Genomic DNA, 12,688 nt, shown 5'->3' with positions numbered 1-12,688 from the left:
TGCCTAAAGCAAAGCAACCACAAAGATATTTTGGGGGAGGGAAAAAAAAAAAGACTACATGAAATAGACAACAGACAAACACATCTTTTAAACCCAGGAAGTGGCACCAATTTATTTGGTTTCCATGAAAACAATGTCAGCAATCTGATTTGTTGAAATCTTAGTATAGCCAAACGGCATTTTAGCTGTTCTAGGGGAACACAGACACCACGTTTTTTCCAACGGCAATCACTAAAAAAAAAAAAAAAGCGGGGGGGATAGAAAAAGCATCAAATACAGATTTGGTCATCACAAGGCTTACAGAAAGAAACATACTATTTATCAAACCATCTACATTTGGCTGCAAGTTCAGTGGAACATACTGAACTGACCAGACATCTTAAGTATCTGAAAGAATAAATCAGGTATTTAAAGAAAAAAGGAGATATAACTTAGTAACTCTAGATTAGAATTACAGGAACCACCAAACATTTTTTCTTCCTGACCTTACTTGAATTTCTGGGAAAACAGAAACAAAGATTTCCTATTTTATTTAATAAAAAAAACCCCACAAAACCACAAACAAACAAAAATAACAAAGTTTTTTTAAAAGCCTAGTTTAGAATAAGAACAGGTAACTACAATGTTTTTAGTCTGGCATGTACTTGCCTAAATTGACATGCAAACCACACCATCCACAACATGGGAACAGCAGCTTGAAGGAAGCAACATGATGGGGGAATACCCAGAGCCTTAAAATTCTGCATAACACCCGCTTCATTATGTACAGTTTTCCCTATTAGAGGCTTAATCCAGATAAATCTCTAGCTAAGCATTTTGGCAAAGAATCCAGAGAAAAGAATCTCTAACCTTTATTTTCTTGATACCCCCCCAAGCTGATTCAAAAGAAGACTGACTGAAAATCAATACTGCTGTTACTGAAGTCTCCCCAGATGTCTTCTGAAATTTCAGTAATAAGCACAGAGATAATTAATGGAGAAATGTTTTAGTCAAATCATTGCAGAATTCTTCGTGGGAGAGGTATGAGAGGGCACTACAGCCTCCTCCCCTCCACCCAAACAAGGGATGCCCACAACACTACACAAATGGAGCGGATGAGACATTTACGCCACGCATGCACCTAGCCCTAATTAAATTACTGAGCTCAAATCCACAATTGTCTTAATTGTTAGGCTAGTAGAAGTTGAACCAAGTCTTCTGTCGAGACTTTGAATTGGTTGGGTTTCTTTTACTGGCCTCAGACTTTCAGGTAAATAAAAACCATCTTGCTTCCTTCACAGCTTTCAGGTGCCTACAAATTAACTTCCCTCACCAGTCACTCCTTCCAGTGCTTTCTAATGAGGATTCCTCTTTCAAACATGCCCCAGTCCCCAGAACAGGACAAAACTTCTACACATTCATACGCGTAACTTCTTTATTCAGGGAACTAAAATTAAAAACCAGATACATTTTGTAGTTTATAGCAGCAATTCAGCAACTTGCCTGGTATCTCCTCAGGTGAGGGGAAACAACCTGTTTCCCAGTTGCACTCCGATGCTCTAATGCTTGATATAGTGCTCTCTGCAATTTTATTAGCAGTGTTTTGGGAGTTTACACTAAGCATATACAATAACTAATTTTTAATAAGGGTGTTAAAGGTATTTAGGGAGAAGTGTTGAGGTAAGCAACAGTGTATTTACTTATCAAGCTGCAAGTCTGGGTCAAAATACTTGAGTGTGCTAACACAAAACACTTTTCCTGGACAGAAGTATGCTTCCTTTCTCCAAGTGTTAATTATGGCCAAAGCGATGTTCAAACCAGCATAACCTGGCACTCCCGCCAAAACGAAGCAGTCCCCATTTATGCCCACAGGAGCATGGCTGCAGCCATGTGCAGAGCAGCCAGCTGTTAACCCAGTCCCTCCCTCCCTCAGCAGGGCGGGCAGGCGGCACTGCTGCCCGGGGGGGGCATTGGTGGAGAAAGCCTTCAACAGCCCAAAACAAGGATCCCTCACGCCAAAGGGCTAAAGCACGGACACTGACACTGACTGACAATATCAGACATTTCAGGGTCTCCTAGCTTCCTTCCCTCCAGCTCAACCATTCGATTAGTCATTTTAAACCTGATCTGTCTACTGTCAAAGATGAAATTTAAGTACATTGGGATTAACTGCTGCTTCTTTGGAAGACTGGAGAGTTTCTGACACAGGCTGCATTTGCTTACACAGGAGCACAAAATAATCCTGTTTGCCACCAATACACGTCACAAGTGCGTCACAGCTCATCCCACCGCTGCTGAGAGCACTATCCTATTTCCTCTTTTCGGCACCTCCTGCGTGCAAGCTCGAGCTGGGTTCGACTTTTTTTTCAAAGCAATCAGAACTGCATCACGCAGCGTAGAAGTGAAACCTGTCTTGTGTTCAGTCACACAAACTGAGTATCTGTCCTAAAAAAAGGAAAGGTGGAAGTCCTGACTCACAGATGTAACCTTTTGGTAGCAAAGCAGAATTTGTATTCAGCACAGCTGGATCACGCTGGGTGGAGGGTGCTCAACCACACGAAGCTACAGAAGCACCGAGAACGGAAGGAGTCACACCAAGTTTATTTCATCACTGACATTTTCATCTTGCATAATGGCATTAACAAAGAAAGGTGAAGGGGTTTAAGAAGGGTTTTAACCCAATAATATCCCTTTAATCTGTTATCCCCTATTTACCATGTAATCCAATTAATCCGTAATTCTCAAAATGTGGGTGAGAAATGGAGGAAGACAGAGCATGCCAACCTGAGCTCTTGCATTACAACCACCCGGCAGCATCTGCAAGCTGCTGGGTACCCAGGAGCATCTGCCACGGCTGCCATACCCACACCGTAGCGAGTGAAAGATGGGAGGTCAGCCAAGCCACAAGTCAGTCTAGAACTAAATGCTCCAAATGAGGCTCCAGGACCAGCTCTTTCTCCCTCTTGCACCAAATTCAGTTTTGCATTACCCTTCAAAGTGCCTCATTCACTCACACACTTCAGACTGGGATTTTCTCCGATCAGTAGAGTACTTGCACTGTTTCTGATATAACATGCTATCTCAATTAATCAAACGAAGACATGATCAAGCACTAAGAAGAACTTGATCCATATACTAGTTTACCACAGAGCAAACTGTTCCAGTTTTGAATTACTTTCCTAACAGGCAAGAAAGCCAATTTCATTTTTCTTAGTTAGGTATCCCTCCCCTCTCCTGGAGAAGGGATGTAATTGCCAGATTCTTTACAAAACTTGCTTAAAAATACAAAAATTCACTACAGCTTTTAGACATGAAACAGCATTCCATTAAAGCCTACAGAATTACAATTTCTTCTACACAAGGCACTCAGTTACCATATTTCCAACTAATTCTGAAAGACTACTTGGAAATCACAATGTACCACCGAATTCTAAGAAACTGCATAGCTTTGAGTTGTATGAAGTGATACTCTGTTTGTACAAATCAAGAGCAAAACCCCAAAAGTCTGCCGAGACTCCTTCCCACAACTAAAAACCCTAGGAGGAATACACAGCATTTATCCTGGCACGTCGTTTTCGTTAGGATCACCAATGCTTCCAAGTGAGAAGCAAACTCCAGTCTCCTGCAGCCCCTTATGGAGGTCAGAGCGCCAGGTTAGGGAATGCAATAAATGGCATCTAGGACACAACACCTGCAGAAACACAGCATCTAATGAAGATGTTTCTGTCTGCCAGAACCTGAACGGAAATTAATCCATGAGAGCAAATTAGGATATGCTGTCCACAAGATGAGGTGCCTTTTCTTTCTTCAAAGATCTTTTAACTCTCTCCCTCAGTAAACATTTACAATCCAAACTTCTCTTCCAGAAAGTTTACTTTAGGAAAGACACCGAGACTTTGCAAAAGATTTTCAAATTTCACTGATGAAACAGATCTCCCAAGTCACAGCGCACACACACAGACCTAGAAATCATATGGAAACATGCACTGACCAAGATGAAACAGCCACCTCCCGATCACTATTTACACTCTGGGAAGCATCTATATAAACTTCAGATGTTTTGCACACAAAACAGACTGGAACCAGACTGTAAACATTTGCTTTTCTTTCAGTGCACTGACCCACTGGCTCCATGACTTCATGTGTTTGCAACTCCAACTGCATTTAATCCAACACTGAAGCAGCAGTGAGTCTGCAAATCTGCCATCCATCATTTAGAGCTTTACTTGCTTCCAAGTTGTATAAGACCAGCAAAGGCTCCCAAAAACATGACAAATACTTGGCATGTGGAAACATATCAGCACTAACAACGGACATATTGAACTTTACGATACTCGAAAAGCCCATTATTGCATATTCTGTAAACCAAATCACAAAATTTCAAAAGCAGAACTCTAAACGAGATACTGATGCACGCACTGAAGTATCTGTCAGATTCAGTTTTGTAAAATACATTTGGTTCCTATTTCAGCCTCATGAGAAATCCAGATGACCAAGTGCTTTTTAGTTCCTTCCTCTCCCTCAATTAGCAAAATCCATTTCAATTAAGTTCTGGTATTTCTCTTTGCAAAACAGTGACATACTAATATGTCAGCTCTTCTTACAAGCTACCTGACAAGATTCAGTGAAAATCTGCTACATCTTGTGAAAGATTTACATGTATCATTAGATGAATGCTTTTAACAATTAGTAAAAGCTGTGTCTAAAGCAAAGTAACAGCAAAGTGCACAAGACTCCCTGAACAGCAGCAATACCCAAGAGGCTGCAAACCTTTCACACCACTTGTAGTATTTCATACTAGAAATTATCTAAAAAACCCTAGAAATTAACTAAAAGAGCAACTATGTAAGCATTTGCTAGTGAAAACAGTTAAGGTCCCAATGCAATCCACATGTAAGATTTTAGTAGATCACCCCGCACTGAGCTTTTTTTACACACTATTTTGTGTGGATACTTTGAATGACAGATGGTGTCAGCGGACTGTGTTTCCTCGCCTGGAAATTCTGCATCCTCTTTATTTGGTGACCAGTGGGTGATCAAATACCATCATGTGCCCAGTGAGAAGCACTTCCAGGCAGCCTGCCGAGACTCCTGTCAGTTTGTTTGAAATGATTCGTCTGGAATCATTAAACAAAGGAAAAAGATACAGAAACTCATGTGTGATTATGCATTCCTGTACCTCACATCCCTAAAAAGAATTTGGGGTCTTTACAGTTCCTTGGTTAAGTCACTGAAGAGGAGCATGATATTCCACTTATTTTAACTGAGGAGACTCTGAAATACTGGGAAAACATTTTAGGCACGAATGACCATGACGGAGAAGCGTGCAGCCTGGTAACAGTGAATCAAAGGCTGTAGAAGTCAGCTCACTACTTATTATGGTCCAAAATTTTTCTTCTCCAAAATAGCTGAAATTGTCAGTTATTGTGGTGACAAAGAATTCAAGGTGTTTTCTATATTTAAAATTCCTCAACTTTTCCAGCTGTATTATCTCATGTTTGTTCTTAATGCAGACATGCAAGTGGAGAAGATACTGGAAATAATTTAGCACCTTCTTTAGCTGTTGCCTTAGTCTTGAACATTTTCTCTACTCACTATTTAAATTCGACCTGTCAAAATACTTTGGTTGTAGAGTATAAGCGTTGTAAAGCATAAGTGTTAGTCACTAGGATTATTCAGAGATTTTATTTGTATTAAATACATGTATTATCTGAGACTGCCAAGTTAACTAATACTGTGTTCTATGACCCATTTATTCACCTTTAAGATACAAAGAAAGGCTTCATATTCCAGAGCAATACAAGATACCACTTGGTATAGGCTAGACTCCACCAGCACCACCACCAATACAGCTTGCTGTTCTGCAAAAGGGCAGGCTCTGCACCTTCTGAACTCCTCAACTCCTTTGTTGTAAATTTAGATACTTCAAAAAAAAAAGTGGCAGTAGGCACAATGGTGATATGGAGATTATCTTGCTTTATGTGAAACACTAGTACAGTTATTCTACTGCTTTTCTTACGTAGTAAAGTCAGCTGCACTTACGTTTTCTCACATTTTCTTAAGCAACTTCCTCAGCTACCACAAGCTAAAGTTTCCTACCACTTTGCTAGTTCTGCTTAAGTAGTACAACATGAACTCAGAACATATAAATAGCATTTACCATTAACTGAAGTTTAGGTCAATAAAGACAGCCAAAACAGTCAACTAAATATTACATTCAGGATTACATGTGCTCAGCAAGAGCAGACTTAACCAAGGCTGAAGTTACATTACAGCAAGCTCAAATTAGGAAACAGCAGCACAAATCAACACTGCCCCTGGCATCACACCTCAATCCTAAAGCATCCTGTATTTACATATGAAAAAGATCACTTCATACTCTTTGCCTCGGGTGCAAAACTAATTTCACCTGTATAGATGGAAGATCATAGCTGCATTCATACCACAAGTTTTGCCAGCATGGAGATTTGCTGACAGCTATGAGAACTGAGACTTTGTAATGTAGATTGGGTTTATCTTTAGTCAGTCGTTTCTAAATGGACAGAGAACAGTGTAGCCATCGCTATATTTACATTCTGTCAAGTAATGTAATGAGACAGTTCTACAGGTACTAACATGTAGTATCTTGCAGGTTAGTAGCCAGCAAGGAACCGAGCTCTGAATGAGCATTTGTACCAAGGTCTCATGTTAGACTGTAAGCAGAAACAGCAAAAGCTCATCTAACACATTTGCACATATTTAAAAAAATCTGCTGAGAGCAGGTTCACACATCCAAGATGTGTGAAAGGCTGAGAAAGTCTCTTCCTCTGAAGTCTTCAGAGCTTGCTGGCATGCACAGCATATTCAGCAGTGCACTTGTCTTTTTAACCATTATTTAATCAAAGCTCTGTTACAGAAATCCGAATTTTTGCAAACAGTAGATCACCTTTTAGTCTTCTGCAACAGAATGTTTAGGAAACTAAGGCATACGATTATCAACACGACATAGCTTGTTCAAGACAGAGTATGTACAAGAACACATTGCTCTGCTCCCACACTGTACTGTGAAAGTCTGCATTTTAAAAGCAGTGGTTCCCCATAAACAGGTATTTGGATCGAGTTTGAATCCCGACTTCCATTCTCATAGGTCGCACTAAAACCACACAGAAAAGATACACTTGTACGAGCTAAGTATAGCGCACAAGCCTCCAAGAAGTTCTAGCACTCTTGGTTGGAAAATGATTCAGCATGCTGCTGTCTGGCATGTGTGTGCTGGGATAACATGTCCATCAAAAGACCACTCAATCCAGAGCCACATCTGTGCTCAGAAAGAACAGTAACAAAAAAAATAAAAATATAAAAAAGAAAAATAGTAAAATTCAGAAAAAAATTACAGCAAAGATGTTCTTCAGTAAAACCAGAGCAGTCTGCACTACAACATCAGCTGGCAATACAAGTCCACTCCGCTCCAAACACTTCAGTATTTTACTGCTAACAAGAAAAGGCAGCAGGCAGGAAGGGAAGAATTGTGGAAAGGGAAGAAGGCAGTCCCAGAAACTGCCTTTCAAGGCACAGTAACTCACAGAGGCTGAAACAGAAATCCTAATCCCCATTTGGAAAACAATTAAAAAAAAAATGGCACTTTGTGTTCAACTAGTGTGAAAGTTCATCTGAATATCATTCAGCTCAGTTAAAATACTACTGTCCATCCCCATTACCAAAGCACCAGTATACCCACTGAAGGGTTTCTGCCCACAAACCAAGATTTAAAGAAATTCAAGCCTCCGTATTGTTCAACTCTTGTGTTAATGCCTATATGGAACCTTATAAACACTAACTCAAACTCAGCATTATCTTGACATTGGGGCAGGAAAACCAGCAAACCCTCAAGAACTCTGAGTCTTTTCTGAGGATTTGAATGACTCCTTTTTAAATATAAATTTGTAAAGCACTCTTCCTTCCATAGTTATAGCAACAATCTTTGATAAATCCCTTTCACATACAGACCAAAACATGGCAAGCAGCTCTAACCTTTCCAAGAGCTTTAAGCAGTCATGCTCACTGTACACATGCCATCCTGTGATTTGATGCTTGATAGACTTACTGACTGGGGAAAGAGGGGAAAATACTTCATATTTCAACACGTACAAAGCAGCAGCTTTTTGGTTTCCCCTCACAAAAAATGTAAGCAATAATCAGTCTAATTACAACATTGAATTTAAATAAAGTAACTCTGAATTATACGATTAAGTGCCTACATAGTCAATGCACATGTTTACAGAAACGCTGGGCGATCGGATGTCATATCCGTAACGAAGAAGATTCTTCTACAAGACTGAGAAACTTTCTACTGACAGTTGTGCACTCAAGCATGTCCTAATAGAAGCACCACCTACACGCTTCAAGCAGAAACCGAGCAGGACAACTGAACACCCAATGCCAGAACCAAGAGGAGATCTGGAAAAGGGAGGGGGGAAAGATATCTCTCTCCCCGAAATGAGGGGTGTGGGGAGATTGTAGAGGATGAGTATCAACACATTACAGAGGGCAAAAGCTGTTGAAAGGCTTCTGAAATTCAGTGTCACAAACATGGTGTAGACGCTTTTAATGAACAACAGATAAGATACTCTTTTTCCAGGTTCTACGCTTGTGACTTCAGAGAGATGCTGAAGTACTGACCTCACAACTGTGTCATAAGATGGGCATCCACACTTGAGAAAGAGGAAGACCTCAACGTCTGGCAACCTAGTCTAGCCTCAAACACTGCTGGCCTCCACAGGATCACTACTCTATAATCAAGCACATTTCATGGACATGTTGCCCATGCACCTGAAGGAATGGTAAATTTTACTAATACTTTGCAGTGGCCATTTGAGGACTCCTTATTTCCAGCAGAGCTAATTTAATGTTCTTGTGTGTACAACAGCTCTACCAATATTCAGACACAGAACCCAGAAAAGCCCAACCAGAATACAATAAAACACAATCTGGCAGTAAACTGAATGCTCTCCAGAAATACTACTCCGCAACAGAAAAACGCTACAGAGAAGCTGCAGCAAACCTGGCAGTAGAACTTCAAGCTGAACACGCCTTTTCCTGTCTTCTATAATCTGATCTAGCACTTGCAGACATGTCACAGAAGTAAACAGGATCCAGAGGTAAATGCATATCCAATCACCCTTACTGTATCATCTATGTCTGCAGTTCTATGCAAATGCAGACAGAATAACATGTCATCACTGCCCCTGCGCATTGCAGGTTCGTGGCAAAAAAATAACCAAACCAATATTCAGCATAATTTGCAAGTAGGGCAGAAAGTATCTACCTGAAGATCAACAACTGCTGGTAGCAAACATCCAGACCCACCCAAACATTAATGAGAACAAACCTTTAACACGTTCAAAGCTTATCACGCATCTGAGCGGCTCGGCCCTCATCCCACTTTTCCATTCTCAGAGAACCAGAAGACTCCAGGAGACTACTTCAAAACGCTTCTCTGTTAACGACTCTCACAGAAATGCAAGTTCACAGCAAACGCACTGAAGTGAGAGGCAGAGTACAACAGTATTCTTACTCAGAAACGCTTTCCTCGGTGTTAGTAGATATGCAGCACCAGACACTTCTCGGCTGCCAGCGCCTCAAAGCCAATCTCAGCGAGAACAGCAAACCTCTACAGCCACCTAATTGAACAGCTCGCAAGTAGAAACATAAAGGCTAGGAAACGCCTAGTTCCATCGGTTTGCATGTTGTGGAATTAAGATAATGGGTATGTTTGTCCAGGCTATTTCAGCAGATTTTTACCGGAAATCAGCTTGCAACAAGAAGTCTGAAATGTTAATTAGATGTCAGAAAGCGTTCGGCTGATTCAGACTAACTCTGTAACTAATCCATGTTAGCCATCTGACTAGACACCGTAGGAGAAAAGCTCGGTAGATGAAGGAGAGAAAGCTTGAGGACGACCAGAATCCGAAGTGTAAGTTACAGAACTGACTAAGCTAGCGAGCCAAAATGGTCTTTAGTTAATCGTGTTAGTGGAACTATCACCCAAATGACTTCAGTTTGTAACAAAATTTGAGGGATTATGGTATTAACCACTGGAGAAGTATTGAAGTGGCATATATTGTACTAAGCTGCAATTAGCTCTTTCCGGTTCTAAAGCCCTACACAAGCGTGAACTAATGAATTTTCATAAATACTGCTGTTTGTGGCCAGAAGGCCCCTATTTTCATATCAAGGAAAATAAATCATATAGAGTATCCCCGTGACCACATAAGTTAACAAAATGAGGAAGGACACTCCAACAAACTAGGCATGGAAATGCTGATTTCTAATTCCATTAAAACACAACCAAGTTCTGTTTTTTCCCCCCCTCTCACACTGCTATAAAAAGACCACACTGTTTCTTTCGGCTCCTAGCATCATCTCTGGCATTGTAAGTGAAAGATGATAGAGAGAATCGAAAAAAGCAAGAGCAGCTCACCGATCTCTCACAAATGTACATGTATCCTTAATTTTTAACCATACACACGCAGAAACTTTAGTCCTAAGCCCTCTTTCTCTGTACTTCCTACCTGTCCAAGCTACAAACAGTTTCTAGAACTAAACACTCTTGATTCCTTTCCTCCAGAATTTCTATGTAAATTTTGACATTTTTCACTCCTTGCCCATCACTGCTCTGTTCTTCATTTGCTCACTTCTACCTTTGCCCCAGAGTGTCCTATTCCCAGGACAAACAATCCTTTCCCAGCATTCCTGCCTGTGCTCTCTTAATATGAACCATGTTTTTCTGTGCAGTGTCAAACTCGGCACAGTTAAAACTCACTCAACTATCTGAAAAGAATTTAGAGTTTATACAGTTAAATAACACTCTTCTACCATGCTCAGTCCCAGCATTTTACTCGTTTTTTAATGCCACTTTTCCCTCTCTCTTATTCATCTCATGCTTGCTGATCTCTCTCCCTTCATTACATTTTTTGCCACAGGCAGCTGAACTGGAAGTAGAACAGTATTTTTCTCTTATTCCCCATTCTACAATGCTAACAATTCTCAGTCTCGAATCCTTACTTCAGGAGTCAGTACTCGACACAAGTGAACCATCTGCGTTTCTCCCAACTTCCCCCCACTCTCTCTCCTGACTCAGGTACGCCTGTCACTGCCTCCTTAACCATCTCTGTCTTACTCCCATTTTACTGCGCGTACCTAAACTCTCTGAACAGTCATCTGCAAAACCTGCCAGTAAGTATGGTAAAAATACGTACTGCTTGCAGGAGTCTTCCGCCATTCTGCCGCCCACATGGAGCTGTCACAACTTACGCTGGAAGCTTACTGGGGTAAAACCAAGACTTCACACTTGGCCAGCACTGATCACACTGCTTGCACTCAATACAAGGACATAATTTGGCTTTTTTTTTTTTTCATGTTTATAACTTGGCATAAATATCTTGGGCTGAGATTTTGAAAGGATTTAGGAAATCAAGCAATGTAAGCATAAATGAAGCAAATACCTTACTTTCAAAAATCAGTGTTAGGACAGTACTCGACTATTAAGAGCACTTAAAAAAAAACATTCTTGAGTCTGCCTAAAACACAACATGATCCATATATATTTTTGCAAAGAACATTATACAGACTTGGGATTTCCAACAGAAAGCAACAGTTTTTTTTCTGTCCAATTCAGAAGATGACATTCTTCAAATCCCACTCAAAGTGAAACTCTGCACATGCTTCAGTTATGGAAAGAACCTACTTCTCAGTAACTCAAGATGACAGAACAGTAATAGCTCCCTTTTCCTTTGCAACTTAGCCTGAAGTCACTAAACATGCCTCATCAAAGACAAAATAATTTTATTTAACAGATTTTAAAACAGATCACTCCAGCACAGCAATTACGTCACTAGCAGTCACATCTGCACCAGAAGAGGATCTTGGCTATAGTACAGCAATTACCCTTTTACGATCACTTTGCAGGCAAAATGCAAGGCGCAATAGACCTCATTAGAAACTCACGCATATAGCTCAGAACTAGGCTGGACAGGTGCCCATCCTGCAATCTCTGGAAGATATACCATGAGGAGGGCAATACACATTTACAGAGTATTTACACAACCTGTTTAAGTCAGAGTATGATTACACAACCATTCGTAATAGCTCAGCAGGAGACACCATCAGCTATTGTTCAGATTCACACTAACACAAAGGTTATTTTTAAGACATAAAACACAAAGCCACTTAGATTAAATCTGTTCTTGTAGGTCTCTTAAACCTATTTTAAGGTTCTAAACCCCCACCCCCACAAAACCCCATGCCACCGGCATTTACTACACAAGTCTATGAACCAATAAACAGCAAACTTCACTTATATTCTTCGTTTCCTTTTGCAGCACTTGCATGGAAACGGAGCAAAGGGACTTTAGCTGTCAGGGACAGTTAAAGCTCCAGCTTAAGAACCAAGACATATTTCTTCTTCCTTTCCAATCCCACTACTGAATTGTATACTCCATCTCAACCCCACGACTGAATTGTATACTCCATATTCAGCTGAGAACTTCAATACAACAAAAATCTCATCACATGAGTATTAACACAGACATTCAAAATTAAACAGGAAGTATACAGAGGGAATGTTTGCTAGATTGCTCAAATTGGAATGGAGAAGGGAGTGGTTTTTAAATTCTTCTCATTAACCCATGCGTATCTTTTCTTAAAAAATCACATTACTATGAAGTCTTCC

At 40.4% G+C, this 12,688-nt stretch overlaps 1 protein-coding gene across 1 annotated transcript in view; it reads right to left on the bottom strand.

Annotated features, from left to right (window-relative positions):
- The window catches only part of GNA13 (G protein subunit alpha 13), a 29,796-nt gene that overhangs the window by 14,195 nt on the left and 2,913 nt on the right, over window positions 1–12,688 (bottom strand). The gene's annotated exons all lie outside the window — the stretch shown is intronic.

Source organism: Opisthocomus hoazin, chromosome 21 (genome assembly GCF_030867145.1).
Source record: "Opisthocomus hoazin isolate bOpiHoa1 chromosome 21, bOpiHoa1.hap1, whole genome shotgun sequence".
NCBI classification, from domain to species: Eukaryota; Metazoa; Chordata; class Aves; order Opisthocomiformes; family Opisthocomidae; genus Opisthocomus; species Opisthocomus hoazin.
The sequence above is the reverse complement of the archived record's forward strand: the minus strand, read 5'-3'. Positions and strand labels throughout refer to the sequence as shown.